Raw genomic sequence first — 12,828 nt, 5'->3', positions numbered from 1 at the left:
TCAAGTCATCTGTTTTACTACACACCTCACTATCACTAAGAAGAAGCGTTATATACAGAACTTTCAACCGGTGTTCAGTTAGTTAGAGAGTGTGTCTGTGTCTTTTCTCCTTTGATCGTTGCCACATCTAGCAGTGTCAGAACATGGCGGGTGGCAGAAACAGATATTCAGTCTGGTCCACTGAGAGAGTTAAACACTGACCTGTAAGCAAAAGGTCAACAGACTATTGACACTTGACCCAGTTGACACTGATGTAGTATGTGCAGCTTCTCGAATGTCTCTTCATTGAATGATGCCTTTAAATCATGGTGGCAGTGATCTAGTTTAGATGTATTTAACACACGTGCACACATTCACACACACACACACACACACACACACACACACACACACACACACACACACACACACACGCATTCTGCAAACTTGTAAATTGTAGTGCTGGGATATTCAAATCAAATCAAATTTTATTTGTCACATACACATGGTTAGCAGATGTTAATGCGAGTGTAGCGAAATGCTTGTGCTTCTAGTTCCGACAATGCAGTAATAACCAACAAGTAATCTAACTAACAATTCCAAAACTACTGTCTTATACACAGTGTAAGGGGATAAAGAATATGTACATAAAGATATATGAATGAGTGATGGTACAGAGCAGCATAGGCAAGATACAGTAGATGGTATCGAGTACAGTATATACATATGAGATGAGTATGTAAACAAAGTGGCATAGTTAAAGTGGCTAGTGATACATGTATTACATAAGGATGCAGTAGATGACATAGAGTACAGTATATACGTATACATATGAGATGAATAATGTAGGGTATGTAAACATTATATTAGGTAGCATTGTTTAAAGTGGCTAGTGATATATTTTATATTTTACATCATTTCCCATCAATTCCCATTATTAAAGTGGCTGGAGTTGAGTCAGTGTGTTCGCAGCAGCCACTCAATGTTAGTGGTGGCTGTTTAACAGTCTGATGGCTTTGAGATAGAAACTGTTTTTCAGTCTCTCGGTCCCAGCTTTGATGCACCTGTACTGACCTCGCCTTCTGGATGATAGCGGGGTGAACAGGCAGTGGCTCGGGTGGTTGTTGTCCTTGATGATCTTTATGGCCTTCCTGTAACATCGGGTGGTGTAGGTGTCCTGGAGGGCAGGTAGTTTGCCCCCGGTGATGCGTTGTGCAGACCTCACTACCCTCTGGAGAGCCTTACGGTTGTGGGCGGAGCAGTTGCCGTACCAGGCGGTGATACAGCCCACCAGGATGCTCTCGATTGTGCATCTGTAGAAGTTTGTGAGTGCTTTTGGTGACATTTCTTCAGCCTCCTGAGGTTGAAGGCGCTTGCGCCTTCTTCACGCTGCTGTCTGTGTGAGTGGACCAATTCAGTTTGTCTGTGATGTGTATGCCGAGGAACTTAAAACTTACTACCCTCTCCACTACTGTTCCATCGATGTGGATGGGGGTGTTCCCTCTGCTGTTTCCTGAAGTCCACAATCATCTCCTTAGTTTTGTTGACGTTGAGTGTGAGGTTATTTCCCTGACACCACACTCCGAGGGCCCTCACCTCCTCCCTGTAGGCCGTCTCGTCGTTGTTGGTAATCAAGCCTACCACTGTTGTGTCGTCCGCAAACTTGATGATTGAGTTGGAGGCGTGCGTGGCCACGCAGTCGTGGGTGAACAGGGAGTACAGGAGAGGGCTCAGAACGCACCCTTGTGGGGCCCCAGTGTTGAGGATCAGCGGGGTGGAGATGTTGTTGCCTACCCTCACCACCTGGGGGCGGCCCGTCAGGAAGTCCAGTACCCAGTTGCACAGGGCGGGGTCGAGACCCAGGGTCTCGAGCTTGATGACGAGCTTGGAGGGTACTATGGTGTTGAATGCCGAGCTGTAGTCGATGAACAGCATTCTCACATAGGTATTCCTCTTGTCCAGATGGGTTAGGGCAGTGTGCAGTGTGGTTGAGATTACATCGTCTGTGGACCTATTTGGGCGGTAAGCAAATTGGAGTGGGTCTAGGGTGTCAGGTAGGGTGGAGGTGATATGGTCCTTGACTAGTCTCTCAAAGCACTTCATGATGACGGAAGTGAGTGCTACGGGGCGGTAGTTGTTTAGCTCAGTTACCTTAGCTTTCTTGGGAACAGGAACAATGGTGGCCCTCTTGAAGCATGTGGGAACAGCAGACTGGTATAGGGATTGATTGAATATGTCCGTAAACACACCGGCCAGCTGGTCTGCGCATGCTCTGAGGGCGCGGCTGGGGATGCCGTCTGGGCCTATTATCACGATACTTAGGTGACGATACAATATCTATTGCGATTCTCACGATTCTATATGTATTGTGATTCGATACTGTGATTTTATTTGCGATTCGATGTTCATATTGCTCACCATATGTCTGCTGCAGAAGGACAACAATTAGTTTTTATTTATCCAATTGCGATCCAATTACGATCTTGTCTCATCGCTGCAACTCCCCAAAAGGCTCGGGAGAGGCGAAGGTCGAGTCATGCGTCCTCCGAAACATAACCCTCCAAACACCCACCATTTAAACTGGAAGCCAGCTGCACCAATGTATCAGAGGAAATACCATTTAACTGACGACCGAAGTCCGCCTGTTGTGACACAGCCTGACCGCTGTGCCACTCGGGAGGCAAGAAAATTAGTTTTGATCAGTCATGGAAATAAAAGTGCTGAAAACAAATTGGCTCCCTATTTAAAAAGCTCTTAAGGATCATACCCTTTTTTTTTCAATTTTCGCCTAAAATGACATACCCAAATCTAACTGCCTGTAGCTACTGCCTGTAGCTCAACTTTGCAGTTTGTGGAAATTTGAAATTAATGTAGGAGAATATAACACATTAGATCTGGTAAAAGATAATACAAACAAACAAAAACATGTTTTTCTTCTCTCCATCATCATTGAAATGCAAGCGAAAGGCCATCCTTTCAGGTAGGAGTCTAGGTGTTATTTAGATTTTGGCCACCAGATGGTGGCAGTGTGTGTGCAAATTGGTCAATTGATTCATTTTCAAGTACATAATTAGAGAGAACATACAAAACTGCTATGTTAATACACAATTAAACTTTACACACTCCCATGAATGTCATACATGATGGATAATTAGCTTATACACAAACTTTCACACATCTAGATGGCGGGCTGGCAGGGTGGGTGTGGAGCCAGAGACAGTAGGGGGGTCAAACTGTAGACAACAGTTCCTACATTTTAACATAAAAAGGATTTTATCAAACAAAACTATGCTACATTTTATTTCTGGGATCCTTAGGATGACAAATCAGAGCAAGATTACTGAATGTAAGTACACTATTTACCTTCAGAGGTGAATGTATCAAACCAGTTGCCGTGATAAAGTGTTTTGTTGTTGTGCACTCTCCTCAAACAATATCATGCTATTTTTTCACTGTAGTAGCTACTGTTAATTGGACACTGCAGTTAGATTAACAAGAATTTAAGCTTTATGTCCATATAAGACATGTCTATGTCCCAGAAAGTTGGCTGTTGTATACAACATCATTCTAGTCACATTAGCTCAAGTTAGCAACAACCGTACCGTAGAGGTTAAAAAGGAGATGGAGAACAAGCTATTAAGGAAAAATACTGGAGTATTAATTACAGCCAACTAACGCAAAAATACTGGAGTATTACTGCAAATACAGCCAACTAACGCAAAAATACTGGAATATTAATTACAGCCAACTAACGCAAAAATACTGGAGTATTAATTACAGCCAACTAACGCAAAAATACTGGAGTATTAATTACAGCCAACTAACGCAAAAATACTGGAGTATTAATTACAGCCAACTAACGCAAAAATACTGGAGTATTAATTACAGCCAACTAACGCAAAAATACTGGAGTATTACTGCAATTACAGCCAACTAACGCAAAAATAATGTTGCAATATTGTCAAAACAATACAATACGATATATCGTCAAAAATAATATTCCGATATTGACCAGTATTGATCCCCCCCCCCACCACTAGAAAATAGGTTCATTTACTTCTCGACCTTTACCTCTTACAGATGAAATGGTGCCAGCATGGAAACGTGCCATACTTTTTTGTTTTTGATCACCAATTAATTTGTCCTGTTTCATTGCCCTGTTTCATAGAGTTATGGAAAATTATTGTTTACAGAGGTGAGGTTTGTTACTGAATCACTTTTTATTGTGTTTTTAGTGGCCCAGCGGTGTGCTTAGTGCTTGTCCATTGTTCTTTTAACGTTTGTCATGATTGTGCTTGGCAGAGGCTGCAGCTGAAGTTGTCTTATAAAAAGTCATGTGGATAGGTTACACTTTCCCTTTCTCTCTTCCCCCCCGCTCTCTGTCTTCTCTCTCCCTCTCTCTGTCTTCTCTCTCTCTCTCTGTCTTCTCTCTCTCTCTCTCTCTCTCTCTCTCTCTCTCTGTCTTCTCTCTCTGTCTTCTCTCTCTTTATCTCTCTCTCTGTCTTCTCTCTCTCTATCTCTCACTCTCTCTCTTTCTCTCTGTCTTCTCTCTGTCTCTCTTGCTTTCAATTTCTCTCTCTTTCTCGCTCTCTTTCTCTTTCTCTCGCTCTCTCTCAATTCAATTCAAAGGGCTTTATAGGCATGGGAAACATATGTTTACATTGCCAAAACAAGTAGAATAGATAATAAACATAAGTGAAATAAACAATCAAAAATGAACAGCAAAGATTACACTCAAAAATGTTTCAGAGGAATTGAGAAATGTCAAATGTCATATTATGACTATGTTCAGTGTTATAATGATGTGCAAATAGTTAAAGTACAAAATGGAAAATAAATAAATATAAATATGGGTTGTATTTACAATGGTGTTTGTTCTTCACTGGTTGCCCTTTTCTTGTGGCAACAGGTCACAAATGGATTTGTTTTCAAATTCTTAGTGGGTCTGTGTAATCTGAGGCAAATATGTGTCTCTAATATGGTCAAATCAAATCAAATCAAATCATCAGTGCAGAAGTGCAGCTCAGTTTCCACCTCATTTTGTGTCTTCTCTTGAGAGCCAGGTCTGGCTACGGAGGCCTCTCTCAATAGCAAGGCTATGATCACTGAATCTATGCATAGTCAAAGCTTTCCTTAATTCTGGGTCAGTCACAGTGGTCAGGTATTCTCCTCTCCCTCTTAATGGTTGAATTGTTCTGTTTTTAAACCTATGCTAAAATGATAATGCACAAGATGCCGTGGTATATCATGAATATGGCTGGGGGAATGTGGCTGGTGTTGTGTTGTCAGGTAGAATGTTGTCACTGCTTGAATGTTCCTTGGCCACTCAGCAAGCAGGAGCTATCAAATACCCATATGGTGTGCTGATGTGCATTAAAGTCTCCTACTGTATTCTTGTCTGTGCTCTCCTCCCCTCTCAAACCTGTTCCACCTTTCTACTAAGCCGACTTTCTCCATGACGCTCCCTTTGCTGTCCTCCGCTTGGTGTGACGTGCTTATGCCATTATTCCTGTCCCTGCTGCCTCGCTCTGTCTCACTCCTAGTCCTGCCCCGGATGGATGGAAGAGGACGAAGAGGGCGGAAAGCAGGGTGCACCGTGGACCTTTAGCCTTATAAACTCTCTCTCTGGAAACAGTAACACAGTAATGTACATGAAGCTGGACCAGCTCTGGGAGTGGACAGAAAGAATACACTGTTTATTGTTCCATACAGGCAGGGTTCTGTTGGGGCGAGAGATGGAGATGCATCATGAATAACAGTATTCAGTAGAGGGGAGGCGAGAGCATGAGGATACAATAGCTTTAAGTTTTATGGTGCTACTGTTGCTGGAGCAGATTTGGGCACGGGGCCTATGGAAACACCCAGCTGCGGAGCATGCCCCCCCCCCCGTTTTTTAACGCTCACTCTCTTTCTCTGCTTCTCTCGCTTAACATCTTCACTCTTATACACATTTTAACAGTGTCTCTAGTCTATTTCACTTTTTCACTTTGTCAGCCCTCTCAACTTTCCCTATTTTCACTCAAAACCCCCATCCAACACATCCAAGACCATTTCCAGACCAGCTCTTTCCTCTGAGCCCCAGGTATATATGCCTAGTTCTCACAACAATGCCATTTGCTATCCAGAGGGATGAGGCACTGCCTGTGCTACTCGGCCGCCTTGACTCCTGCATGTCACCCCTTTGCGTCTGCGGTGACGTCTGAGGGATATTATCTTCCATAAGCCTCTGTTTGTTTTGGGCCACCCAGTGGCTGATAATGGCCCCATTACTGGAGAATAAGGGCTCCTGTGCAGTTTGCTGGAAGACCCACTGTCTACAATTTGGATCCTACCCAGCTGGCAACTCCCCCTGCTCCCTGCTCCCTGCTTCCTGCTTACTCCAAGGTAGCCACTGGCCAGGTTATTTTTAGGACCTGCTGCATGGGGCTGTTAGTGCTCATGATGTCATCGCGTTGGCTGGGTTTTGTATCAGTGTTTCACAGTGTAATAGGACAATTGACGTGCTGTGTGTGAAGCTGTGGGATATGTCTGAAGATTTGGTGTTCTGAAGAGACTTTACAGTCATGTACTAGGTTTCTGTTTACTCTAGGCCTAATCCATGGTGCCTCGCCCATTCTCTAGAAAGACTGAACAACTCAGATGACAGTTGCACCAATAAAAATAGACAGTAAAATTCCATTTCCAATGTCATTCTTTCTTTCATTCTCTCTCTCTCTCTCTCTGTCTCTCTCTCTCTCTCTCTCTCTCTCTCTCTCTCTCTCTCTCTCTCTCTCTCTCTCTCTCTCTCTCTCTCTCTCTCTCTCTCTCTCTCTCTCTGTCTCTCTCTGTCTCTCTCTCTGTCTATATCTCTCTGTCTCTCTCTCTGTATCTCTCTGTATCTCTCTGTATCTCTATGTCTCTGTCTGTATCTCTCTGTCTGTATCTCTCTGTCTCTCTCGGTATCTCTCTGTCTCTCCCTGTATGTCTCTGTCTCTCTCTCTGTCTCTCTCTCTCTCTGTCTCTCTCTGTCTGTCTCTCTCTCTCTCTCTGTCTCTCTCTCTCTCTGTCTCTCTCTCTCTCTCTCTGTCTCTCTCTGTCTCTCTGTCTCTCTCTCTGTCTCTCTCTGTCTCTCTCTCTCTCTCTCTCTCTCTCTCTCTCTCTCTCTCTGTCTCTCTCTCTGTCTCTCTCTCTCTCTCTCTGTCTCTCTCTCTCTCTCTCTGTCTCTCTCTCTCTCTCTCTGTCTCTCTCTCTCTCTCTCTCTCTCTCTCTCTCACACTTCCTTCCTTCCTTCTCATCCTCTCTCTCTCCTTGTTATTGCAGTCTTGTGATGTGGGGCAGGTGCCTGAATTCCCCTTCACGTAGATAATGGAGAAGAAACTGTCAGTTGACACAAACTATTAATAATTAAATTCCATGAGTGGTTCAATAGGAACATTCTGTACTGTTTACCCTGAACGCTGAAGCAGAATTCTAGTTTAATTATCCAAAAGTCCCTTCCTCCACAGTCTGGGAAAACGATCCTGCCAGGAAATGTAGTTCTTCTAGTAGGCCGAGTGCCCTGCCAGGACAACACTGTGTGTCCAGTGTGTTAAACAATGCATCCTTCCTCTTTTCTTGAAGAAATCACTTGTTGAAACGCTGAAACGGTGGAAATTGTTTGCATTTATCAGATGCTTCGGCCTACATCAAGTAAAAAAGGACTAACATGTTTATTTTATGAACGGGGCCTGGACTTGTTTTTTTTTCGTGGTATCCAATTGGTTTGCTACAGTCTTGTCTCATTGGTGCAACTCCTGTACCGGACTTGGGAGAGGCGAAGGTCAAGAGCCGTGCGTCCTCCGAAACACGACCCAGCCAAGTCGCACTGCTTCTTGACACAATGTCCGCTTAACCCGGAAGCCAGCCGCACCAATGTGTCAGAGGAAACACCATACACCTGGTGACCGTGTCAGTGTGCATGCGCCCGGCCTGCCACAGGAGTTCCTAGAGTGCGATGGGACAAGGACATCCCAGCTGGCCAAACCCTCCCCTAATCCGGACGCCACTGGGCCAATTGTGCGCCTCCCCATTGGTCTCCCGGTCGCGGCCGGCTGAGACAGAGCCTGGACTCAAACTAGGATCTCTAGTGGCACAGCTAGCAACTGCGATGCAGTGCCTTAGACCACTGCACCACTCGGGAGGCCTCAGGGCCTCGACTTGTTACTCTGTATGTAGTCATAGTCCCAGTGTGTGAGGTGAAATGGGCAGAGTCCAGTCTGTTACTGTTTATGCACGGCTAAGTCATGAGTCAGACTGGATTCAGCTTAATCCACACATACCACATATCCCTGTGTTATCACGTTATCTCTTCAAGTCCGTCCGTCAGACTCCAAACACATCCTGTGCTCTTCAACTCTGTACCTGCCTAGCCCACTACTGCTGGATGTATAGCACGGTATTGTACTCACACAATCATGGGTTGCTGCTATCATTGCATGCGAGAACATCAAAACCTAGTTTTATCATGTTGAATATGAAGCAAGAACAAGATGAGTTTGGATTGACTCCTAATGCGTTTATGAAACCTGGTGCTGGCCCCTTCCTGCCTATGAGACATTTTCATGCCAAACATGTAGAATGCACACATCGCTGAATGTAGGAATAATCTGGGCTAGCGTTCTACCTCTACAGGAAACCTCTATGGCTGCTCTGTCAGTATAGAATCAACACGGGTAACAGAGAAGGTTAGAAATGAGACTATAGTAATTACATGGGAATTTGGGGATTTGTGGATTCCTCAGAAATGAGTTCAGTGTAGAGACGACTGTCTAGACAGAGCTGTGCTCTGCTGCTGAAACAGAGCTTACAGAGTGAAACCTGTGAAAGCAACAGGACCGTTTTCAATAAAGCCTGTGTGTATGCATGTACTGCATGTCTGACGGTATGTGTGGACAAGGGAATGACTCTATGTTTACAGTACTGGAAAAGTGTATTTTGTGTGAGAACTTGTCCATTCCTTTTGTGATTATTCTGAAGAAGGACATTGAAGGCCGAAACGTCAGTCTTTTAAATGTATCAAATAAAAGGATGCATTTTTAATGGGGAGCGAGCGTTGATGAGCAAACAGGTCTTAAGACCTGGAGACTTGTGTTTCTGGTAATATAATATAGATAACATAAAGACTTAAAGGGATGCTTCAGGCATGCTAGCAGATACTCATAGACTTCCAGTCATTGTGCTAACACTAGTTAGCATGGACTCACTAAACTACCTCTATAACTTCCTTCATACTGGACACAGAGACATTAAAATGGTATCCACAAGTTAATCTGACACCGGGGAAGTAGATAAATGGCCTTATTGCTAAAATGCCGAAGTATCCCTTTAGGGTCAGGAGGCTAACATAGTCTTGGTGTGGTTAGATCCAGGGACGGACATAGTGATTTGGAGGCAGCTTCATTAAATAGTACCCGCAAATCACCAGTCTCAACATCAACAGTGAAGAGGCGACTCCGGGATGCTGTCCTTCTAGGCAGAGTTCCTCTGTCCATTGTATGTGCTCTTTTGCCCAATTGAATCTCTTTTTTTTTATTGGCCAGTCTGAGATGTGGCTTTTTCTTTGCATCTCTGCCTAGGAGGCCAGCATCCCGGGGTCGCCTCTTCACTGTTGATGTTGAGACTGGTGTTTTGGGGGTACTATTTAATGAAGCTGCCAGTTGAGGACATGTGAGGCATCTGTTTCTCAAACTGGACACTAATGTACTTGTCCTTTTGCTCAGTTGTGCACCGGGGCCTCCCACTCCTTTAATGAATTTGCAAATAAATTCATAAAAAATCCTACAATGTGATTTTCTGGATTTCTTTTTCTCATTTAGTCTGTCATAGTTGAAGTGTACCTATGATGAAAATTACAGGCCTCTCTCATCTTTTTAAGTGGGAGGACTTGCACAATTGGTGACTGACTAAATACTTTTTTGCCCCACTGTATATATACAGTGCATTCGGAAAGTATTCAGTCCACTTGACTTTTTCCACATTTCCATTCATCAATCTACACACAATACCCATAATGACAAAGCAAAAACAGGTTTTGACATTTTTGCTGGTTTATAATTTTTGGGGGGGGAAATATCACATTTACGTAAGTATTCAGACCCTTACTCAGTACTTTGTTGAAGCACCTTTGGCAACGATTACAACCTCGAGTCTTCTTGGGTATGATGCTACAAGCTTGGCACACCTGTATTTGGGGAGTTTCTCCCATTCTTCTCTACAGATCCTCTGAAGCTCTGTCAGGTTGGATGGGGAGTGTCCCTGCACAGATATTTTCAGGTCTCTCCAGGAATGTTCGATCAGTTTCAAGTCCGGGCTCTGGCTGGGCCACTCAAGGACACTCAGAGACTTGTCCCGAAGCTACTCCTGCATTGTCTTGGCTGTGTGCTTCGGGTCGTTGTCCTGTTGGAAGGTGAACCTTCGCCCCAGTCTGAAGCCCTGCGCGCTCTGGAGCAGGTTCTCCGTAGGGATGGTGCCAGGTTTTCTCCAGATGTGACGCTTGGCATTCTGGCCAAAGCGTTCAATCTTGGTTTCATTAGACTAGATAATCTTGTTTCTCATGGTCTGAGAGTCCTTTAGCGGCCTTTTGGCAAACCCCAAGCGGGCTGTCGTGCCTTTTACTGAGGAATGGCTTCTGGAAAAAGCTTGTCCGGAGAAGACAAGGTGTGCGCTACCATCAATCCTGTGTCATGCCAACAGTAAAGCATCCTGAGACCATTCATGTGTGGGGTTGCTTCTTATAGCCAAGGGAGTGGGCTCATTCACAATTTTGCCTAAGAACACAGCCATGAATAAAGAATGGTACCAACACATCCTCCGAGAGAAACTTCTCCCAACCATCCAGGAACAGTTTGGTGACGAACAATGCCTTTTCCAGCATGATGGAGCACCTTGCCATAAGGCAAAAGGGATAACTAAGTGGCTCAGGGAACGAAGCATCGATATTTTGGGTCCATGGCCAGGAAACTCCCCAGACCTTAATCCCATCAATCCTCAAGAGGTGGGTGGACAAACAAAAACCCACAAATTCTGACAAACTCCAAGCATTGATTATGCAAGAATGGGCTGCCATTGGTCAGGATGTGGCCCAGAAATTAATTGACAGCATGCCAGTGCGGATTGCAGAGGTCTTGAAAAAGAAGGGTCAACACTGCAAATATTGACTCTTTGCATCAACTTCATGTAATTGTCAATAAAAGCATTTGACACTTATGAAATACTTGTAATTATACTTCAGTATGCCATAGTAACATCTGACACAAATATCTAAAGACACTGAAGCAGCAAACTTTGTGGAAATTAATATTTGTGTCATTCTCAAAACTTTTGGCCACGACTGTAGACAGGTGTGTGCCTTTCCAAATCATGTCCAATCACTTGAATTTACCACAGGTAGACTCCAATAAAGTTGTAGAAACATCTCAAGGATGATCAATGGAAACAGGATGCACCTGAGCTCAACTTCAAGAGTCATAGCAAAGGGTTTGAATACTTATGTATATAAGTTATTTCTGTTTTTTATTTATCAGAAATTAGCAAACATTTTTTTTTTTTTTAAACAACAACTGTTTTTGCTTCATCATGGGGTACACGGGGTATTGTGTGTAGATTGATGAGGGGAAAAATTATTGTATCAATTTTAGAATGTTGAAATGGGGAAGGGGTCTGAATACTTTCTGAATGCATTCTGTGTGTGTATATTTTCTATATATATATATGTATTTATTTATATTTATATATATATTTTTTAATACCATGGAATTACCCGTATACATTTACTTGGAAATGCCCTATTCATTTCCAGTCATTTGTTGGCTCAATACTGGGTTATTAACACAAGTCTCGTGACACTTGTGGGGTCGTAGAGCAAAACGGAGAACGCCATCATGTTCGTGAAAGTCTTGTCTTCCCAAACGGTTCTTACACTACGACACCTCCTGGTCTGACAAACACAGCTGTAGCTTAGCCACCTTCCACCACAGATGCGGAAAGATGACATCGGCAGATGCTGTGGATTGAGATGCAGCCTATGCAAAAAAATATCTCTAGCTGAAACAGACGGATTTTGATGGGGGCATCAAGCGGATAATTTTTTAAAATTTTTTACTTAACAATTAATTAGCATTCAAATCTCCAGTCTGACACCAATGCTGACACCGGACTGGGTGGGGTCACCCTAGCGAAGTTATCTTTGTAACCATGCCCTCTTCTTTGAGTAGTTTGCTTTTTTCACTCTCCTCTTACCCCAGAACTGAAGTGACATATCTCTCACCCCTGTAGCTTTCTCTCGTGAAGCCAATGACCTACTACTGGAACAGCTCAGATAAGCACCATGGTTTATAAAGTTCCTGAAAACTCACACACTTGAGTTGTCTCTATGATGTAATGTTTGTAGTTTCAACATCCACTGACTACTGTTTGAGTTGTCTAAGCTGTCTGATTATCCTAGGTTACAAAATATATTCAACAGAAAGACTGGACCAATGCAGTCCCAACCAATGTGCATGACAACAGTTGCTTGCCAATCTATCTAGAACCTTAAATGGTTATTTGGCTCTCCCCATAGGAGAACCCTTTAAAGAACTGTTTTTGTTTCCAGGTAGAACTATTTTGGGCTCATATAGAACTCTTACCACAGAGGGTTCTACATGGAACCTAAAAGGGTTCTTTCTACCAGGGTTATCCTACGGGGACAACCGTAGAACCCTTTTGGAACCCTTTTTTTCTAAGGCTGAACAACTCTGAGCAGCTTTTCTGGTGGGATTGGAATGATGTCATCCTCTCTAGTTCTTCAGTGCCTCAATGTTTCTCACACATTAGCAAACATAAGCTACCACC

General features: G+C 43.6%; 1 protein-coding gene across 1 annotated transcript in view; it reads left to right on the top strand.

The window, feature by feature from the left end:
- LOC112227089 (guanine nucleotide-binding protein G(I)/G(S)/G(O) subunit gamma-12) overlaps positions 1-12,828 on the top strand; it is a 44,307-nt gene that overhangs the window by 19,479 nt on the left and 12,000 nt on the right. The gene's annotated exons all lie outside the window — the stretch shown is intronic.

This window comes from Oncorhynchus tshawytscha, linkage group LG28 (genome assembly GCF_018296145.1).
Source record: "Oncorhynchus tshawytscha isolate Ot180627B linkage group LG28, Otsh_v2.0, whole genome shotgun sequence".
Taxonomy (NCBI): Eukaryota; Metazoa; Chordata; class Actinopteri; order Salmoniformes; family Salmonidae; genus Oncorhynchus; species Oncorhynchus tshawytscha.
This window is presented reverse-complemented; position numbering and strand designations above follow the sequence as displayed.